The sequence below is a fragment of the Perca fluviatilis genome, chromosome 14, assembly GCF_010015445.1.
Source record: "Perca fluviatilis chromosome 14, GENO_Pfluv_1.0, whole genome shotgun sequence".
NCBI lineage: Eukaryota > Metazoa > Chordata > Actinopteri > Perciformes > Percidae > Perca > Perca fluviatilis.
The window spans coordinates 35144804-35152303 of record NC_053125.1 but is presented as its reverse complement, the minus strand read 5'-3'; the positions used below and the strand labels follow the sequence as shown (position 1 = coordinate 35152303).

At 39.0% G+C, this 7500-nt stretch overlaps 1 protein-coding gene and 1 pseudogene across 1 annotated transcript in view; both read right to left on the bottom strand.

The window, feature by feature from the left end:
- The window catches only part of LOC120572778 (zinc finger protein 420-like), an 80967-nt gene that overhangs the window by 29382 nt on the left and 44085 nt on the right, over nucleotides 1-7500 (bottom strand).
- Nucleotides 5199-7500, bottom strand: part of LOC120572823 — an 11000-nt pseudogene continuing 8698 nt past the window's right edge.

Genomic DNA, 7500 nt, shown 5'->3' with positions numbered 1-7500 from the left:
TGATACTGTCCCTTATAAAAGACTACTATCAAAGTTAAAATCATATTGTTTGGACAACAGAGTTATTTATTGGATACAGGATTTTTTGCACAGGTGGTAGTGAATTGTGCCGCCTCAGATTGGAAGCCCGTGACATCCGGGGTCCACCCTTTGTTTTTTTTATTAATAAGGGAAAAACTTCCACTAATGAACCCTGACAAAGCACACCTGTGAAGGTAAAACCATTTCAGGTGACTACCTCATGAAGCTCATTGAGAGAACACCAAGGGTTTGCAGAGCTATCAAAAAAAGCAAAGGGTGGCTACTTTGAAGAATCTAAAATATAAGACATGTTTTCAGTTATTTCACACTTTTTTGTTAAGTACATAATTCCATATGTGTTCATTCATAGTTTTGATGCCTTCAGTGAGAATCTGCAATGTAAATAGTCATGAAAATAAAGAAACACATTGAATGAGAAGGTGTGTCCAAACTTTTGGCCTGTACTGTAGGTAGACAGGAGCTAAGTTATGTATAGATTTGAAGACAGAGAGAAGGATTTTGAAATCTATTCTCTGTCAAACGGGCAGCCGGTGTAGAGATTTGAGAATAGTGGAGATATGGTCATATTTGCGACAGTTAAAGATAAGTCTGGCCGCAGCATTTTGGAGTAACTGAAGACGGATGATTTGAGAACTAGATATACCACAGTAGAGTGAATTGCAATAATCTAGCCGGCACGTGATGAATGCATGAACCGCCATTTCCAGAGTTATCGGGGTGAGAAAGCCTTTGATTTTAGACAATAAGCGAAGTTGGATAAAACCGGAGCTGATTACAGATGAGATGTGTTTATAAAATTTTAAGGACTGGTCCACAAGAAGCCCCAGGTTCCTCACTCCTGCAGATCTAAAAACAGTAAGACTCCCCAAGTCTAGGCTTGTACACTGGGACCTTTCACTCGGGCTAAAAACAATGACCTCGGTCTTATCGTCAAAGTCCCTGGAAATCAATCAAACTTCCTGGTATTCAACTGTGTGTGTGTGTGTGTGTGTGTGTGTGTGCGTGTGTGTGTGTGTGTGTGTGTGTGTGTGTGTGTGTGTGTGTGTGTGTGTGTGTGTGTGTGTGTGTGTGTGTGTGTCTCACACATAGCTCCCAGTGCTATGATCAGAACCAGGATGAATGTAGCTGTCAGAGCAGGAAACAACCAGCGTCTGAACCTGGAGACAGCTGAGAGAGAGACAGATGCAGGCTCTGTGGAGAGACAGACAGGTATGGCAGACAGACAGACAGACAGAGAGACAGACAGTTCGAGAGACAGACACATACACAGACAGAAAGAAAGAGAGTTGACTTTTCATCTTACAGTTCAGTCAGTTTTGTCACAGACAGATGGAGAGACAGATAGGCAGACAGACAGACAGATGGAGAGACAGACAGACAGGCAGATAGACAGACGGAGAGACAGACAGACAGATGGAGAGACAGACAGATGGAGAGACAGACAGGCAGACAGACAGACAGGCAGACAGACAGACAGACAGACCTTTGTTCGAAAAGGAGCTGCTGTTATCTTCGATGTCGTGGTATTCAGTTGTCGTCATGGCGAGTGATTGTGTCTCTGCTCCTTCGTGTGTCTCCTTGTCCCAATGAACCGACAAACTGTCTGCCTGTCCAAACAGCGAGCCGAGGTCATCGGCCCCCAAAACGACCTTTGAACTGCACAACACGGCACTGAGCAAACTCACTTCTGGTGACAAAAGCTCCAAAAACGTCTGACAAAAACATGAAAAAATCTAAAATAAAAAAAACAACCTCAAAATAAGCAACAGAAAAGTCAATAAAGAGACAGACACATTGGAAAAAAATAGAAAAAAAAAAAAATGGTGATTAATGTGTGGATTATTCACTGGATGACTGGTTTGGTCTCTAAAATGTAATATCGTCACCTTCCTAAAATAATGGCCTAAGTCATTTTTTAACAAAAATGGTTTCTTTTCCTAAATCACCTCCTCATGGTGCTGGCCACCTCTGGTAAAATAGCCTACATCCTCAGTTGAACAGGTCATGTGATTCTACACCTTTAGTATAATTGCCTATGTCAAGAAAAAATGACTTAGGCAATTACTTTAGGAAGATGACGATATAATATATACACTACCGGTCAAAAGTTTGGAGTCATTTATACATTTCCATTACAGACAGAATACCAGCTGACATCAGTTGCATTGTTTCTTAAACCAGGGCAGCAGTTTTCAGATCACATTATGTGTTTATTACATAATTGTTAAAGGGTTCTCGACTGTTGTAGAAAGAAGTGGCTGAAGAAACGCTTGAAATCCCATGATTTTTGGTCTAAACGTCATACCCAAATTAAAAGTGGCGCCAGGTAAAATCACGTTACCACGGCTGTCATTTCCAACGCGAAGGCCCGGTAAGCTGTCTGCTTCCTTGAGGCGATCCTTGGATCATACCAAGGATCGTACCCAGGTACCAAGGATCATCTCAAGGTGCCAAGGATCATCCCAAGGTACCAAGGATCATCTCAAGGTACCAAGGATCATCCCAAGGTACCAAGGATCATCTCAAGGTACCAAGGATCATCTCAAGGTACCAAGGATCATCTCAAGGTGCCAAGGATTATCTCAAGGTACCAAGGATCATCCCAAGGTACCAAGGATCATCTCAAGGTACCAAGGATCATCTCAAGGTACCAAGGATCATCTCAAGGTACCAAGGATCATCCCAAGGTACCAAGGATCATCTCAAGGTACCAAGGATCATCTCAAGGTACCAAGGATCATCTCAAGGTACCAAGGATCATCTCAAGGTACCAAGGATCATCTCAAGGTACCAAGGATCATCTCAAGGTACCAAGGATCATCTCAAGGTACCAAGGATCATCTCAAGGTACCAAGGATCATCGTGTGTGTGTGTGTGTGTGAATAATATAATATATGTGTGTGTGTGTGTGTGTGTGTGTGTGTGTGTGTGTGTGTCTCTCTCTTAGCCGACCTCATCAGCACTGCTGCCCAGCTGGTCAATCAGAGGCGGGTGTGTGTCCTGGAGGCGTGTCACCTGGGCGGGGCCACAACCAAACTTATCCTGAGCCGAGCCTTTCCCCTGACGGACTGACACACACACACACACACACACACACACACACACACACACACACACACACACACACACACACACTGACCCTGATGGGGGAAAACTGACAATTTTTTGGGGAAAACTGACAAATTTTTTGGGAAAACTGACTAATTTTTGCAGGGAAAACTGAAATTTTTGGGGGGGGAAACTGACACATTTTTTGACGTTTTTTTATTGCATTTGTTTCTTTTTCAACTTTTCACGTTTTTGTTAAGATTTTTGTGACTATTTGAGGTTTTTTGGGTCAAATTATTCCCCATTTTGGTCGCCTTTGTGGAATTTTTTTTGGGTGAAGTTTTTGTTGCCTTTTTTCTGAAAAAAAAATATATATATTTTTTGTAAAGATTTTTTTGTCCCCTGTTTTTTTAGGTCTGTTTTTTTTTTAAACGTCTTGTTGCTTTTTTGATGTCATTTTTTTTTTCGATGTTTGCGTCTCTTTCGTCTTTGTCGGTCCGTGCAGACGCGTCCCGGGACCTCTCTAGGTACCCCCTCGCGTACGAAATATTTGATGAAGAGCTTAAATGATGAACAGAAAACCAACAGAAGGAAGAAAGAGTTGATCTAAATCTAGTTGAACTAGATCTACCTGATCTAGAGTGTTTACAAGTTTACAGCGACTTTATATTTCACGATTATAAACATTTAAACGTTTCATCGGCTCACTGCGGAGTACTCTGATTACTTTTCATCCGACAAATAAAGCAAAGACACAAAGGGACTTTAGTATTTCTTCAGCTGGCAGCGTGGAGAATTAAAACACACTACATAGAATACTTATTACACTAAGTAAAGTCCATCAATAAGTCCAATTAAAACATATTCAGTGTTAGTTTTTGTCTTGGAGGGCATTGAGAGACGCAGTATTTAGAAACGTCATATTTATGTATTTTATTCTATAACACATATGTTGATATTTGAGTTCTCTGCTGTGGTTGGTAAAAGTTGTCGTGTTGCCAGCGAGTTTTTCTGATGTTCATTTAGGAGAAACCTGTTTGCATTACGGAGAGAGAGAGAGTTTTCTTTAATATATCTTCCTCTGGTTCATGTTCTCTGACTGGTGGACTGAGATGTTTTTAGGTCTTTGGGGTTCAACAGTATAAATGGTGCCGTTTAGTTTAGGTTTGAGTTTTAGGAGCCTGCAGACAGAGGGGGTGCAGCTGTTTAACCCTACTCGTGTCTCCGGGTCAAATCTGACCCATTTTCAAAAAGTTTCTTTATCAGAATATATTTATAAAACAAACTAACGTGGATGGTTCCCTACGACACTCTTCACAAGTTTAATAAATGATCAGTTCACTACTTTCATTGAATTTGGGTGTTTTATTCAATGTTATAAGCACGTAAAGAAACCTTGATAATACAATGTTGAAAACGTAGCAAAAAATGTCAAATAAGCAAAGAAAAATATTGACAAAAAACTTCAAAAAAAGTGACAAAAATGACAGAGAAAGTGACGAAAAAGTGACAAAAATATCAGAAAGTGACGAAAAAGTGACAAATGTCAGAAAGTGACAAAAAAGAGACGGAAAAGTCAGAAAACATGACAACAATGTCAGAAAGTGATTAAAAAGTGACAACAATGTCAGAAAGTGACGAAAAAGTGACAAAAATATCAGAAAGTGACAAAAAAGAGACGAAAAAGTGACGAAAATGTCAGTTAACGTGACATCAGAAACTGACGAAAAATTGACAAAATTGTCAGAAAGTGACGAAAAAGTCAGATAAAGTGACAAAAAAGTCAGAAAAAGTGACAAAAAAGTCAGAAAAAGTGACAAAAATTTCAGAAAGTGACTAAGCGTCTTTGAAGAGCGCTATATAATTTAATTTATTATTATTACTTATTAGAAAGTGACAAAAAAGTCAGAAAAAGTGACAAAAAAGTCAGAAAAAGTGACAAAAATTCCAGAAAGTGACGAAAGAGACGAAAAATGACGAAAAAGTCAGAAAATGTGACAAAAATGTCAGAAACAGTGACGAAAAAGTGACAAAAATATCAGAAAGTGACGAAGAAGTGATGAAAAAGTGACGAAAAAGTCAGTAAACGTGACAAAATTCTCAGAAAGTGACTAAGCGACTTTGAGTCAATTTATTATTATTATTATTTATTAGAAAGTGACAAAAAAGTCAGAAAAAGTGACAGAAACTTGGAGGACGCCGTTTAGCTGCGCTGGCCGTGTTTCTGGCAGATGTAGCGCAGCGCGGTGGAGCAGTGGAGGTCATTAAGGCGTCCGTCGTTGTGAATGTGAGCGCAGTCCTCGTCTCCGGCCCCGAAACCGTGACCGGTCCAGCTGTCAGGCTGACCGGGTCTCCATCGCCTGAAATACACACACACACACACACACACACACACACACACACTCCAGAAATAAGATCTGCTTTTTCCTCCTTCAAAATAAAAGCATTGATACAAACACTTTTTGTGGCCTCCTTCAAAACAAAAGCATTGATACAAACACTTTTTGTGGCCTCTTTCAAAACAAAAGCATTGATACAAACACTTTTTCTAGCCTCCTTCAAAACAAAAGCATTGATACAAACACTTTCTATAGCCGCCTTCAAAATAAAAGCATTGATACAAACACTTTTTCTAGCTTCCTTCAAAATAAAAGCATTGATACAAACACTTTTTGTGGCCTCCTTCAAAACAAAAGCATTGATACAAACTATCAGAAATTTGGGTTACTTTCCACCACATTTTAAAACAAACTAACGTGTATGGTTCCCTACGACACTCTTCACAAGTTAAATAAATGATCAGTTCACTACTTTCATTGAATTTTGTTTTACATTTTGACCCTAAAATTGCATGAACAACACAAGGGGAATATTTAGGTTTTTCTGTTAGTTTAGGTTTGAGTATTTCCGTGCAGGCGGTGGCGGGGCTGCCGTTGTAGTTCAGCATTAAGGACCCCGCTGGCGGACGCCGTTCAGCTGCGCTGGCCGTGTTTCTGGCAGATGTAGCGCAGGGCGGTGGAGCAGTGGAGGTCGTTAAGGCGTCCGTCGTGGTGAATGTGAGCGCAGTCCTCGTCTCCGGGGCCTAAACCGTGATTGGTCCAGCTGTCAGGCTGACCGGGCATCCATCGCCTGAAACACACACACACACACACACACACACACACACACACACACTCAGAGCAGGGTCTAGTACTAGAGTAATCTCACACACACACACTCAGAGCGCTGCGTGGTACTCCGGCTCGGGTTCTACAGACAACAAGATCCAGAAATATCTGCTTTTTCCTCCTTCAAAATAAAAGCATTGATACAAAGACTTTCTATTTTTTGGAGAAAAAAAATTTAAAAAATTGCAAAGTGATAAGAATAAATTAATGGTTTGTCTCCCACCAATAAGATGTTTAAAATGGTTATCTGGTGCAAAGATAAATAAAATAATATATATTTGGAAATTAAATATCACAGGCACTGCACTTTTGGGAAGACGAATTTAATGAACTAATTTTGTGGAAAGATTACTTTAAAACAATCTATAGAACTACAATTGAACTTAAAATCTTTTATAAAATTATTGCAACAAAAAAGTCTCTGGTTAAATGGCAGATAGAAAAAGACCCTTGTTGCAGGTTCTGTGGGGATGAGGAGGAAGACCTGATGCATTTGTTTTATTTTTGCCCGCATGTGGCTAAATTTTGGGCCAATATACAGATATGGTTAAGGTCTATGGATATTGTTTTGCGAATCACACCTCAGAATATTTTGTTATGTGTATATGAGGGTAAATGCAATCACTTTTTGAATATGATTATTTTGATAGGTAAAATGTTTATTTTTAAAGCTAAAACTATATCAAATTTATGTATAAAACACTTTAAGAATAGAGTTTATCATCAGCATATGCTGGAAACAATTATAGCAACAAATAATAACAGAATAATTGAAGATGAAAAGAAATGGAATGTTTGTTTACTTGAATTAGAGAATTAGAGGATTGATTTATGTTAATTTTTTATTTTTATTTGTTATTAATTGTGTTTGCTTTGTGCTTCTTTTTAGTTATAGTTTGTTTTCTTGTTAAAATACTATGAATGTGGAGTTGATTGTGGTGGTGGTTGTGGTATGAATGCATGGGGGATTGGTAGGGGTGGGTGGGGGGTTTGAAGCTTGTTTTGTCTTTGTAATTCTTAATTTGTTCTATGTATTAGATTCTAAAAAAAACAACAACAAAAAACACTTTCTATAGCCTCCTTCAAAATAAAAGCATTGATACAAACACTTTCTATAGCCTCCTTCAAAATAAAAGCATTGATACAATCACTTTCTATGGCCTCCTTCAAAATAAAAGCATTGATACAAACACTTTCTATAGCCTCCTTCAAAATAAAAGCATTGATACAATCACTTTCTATG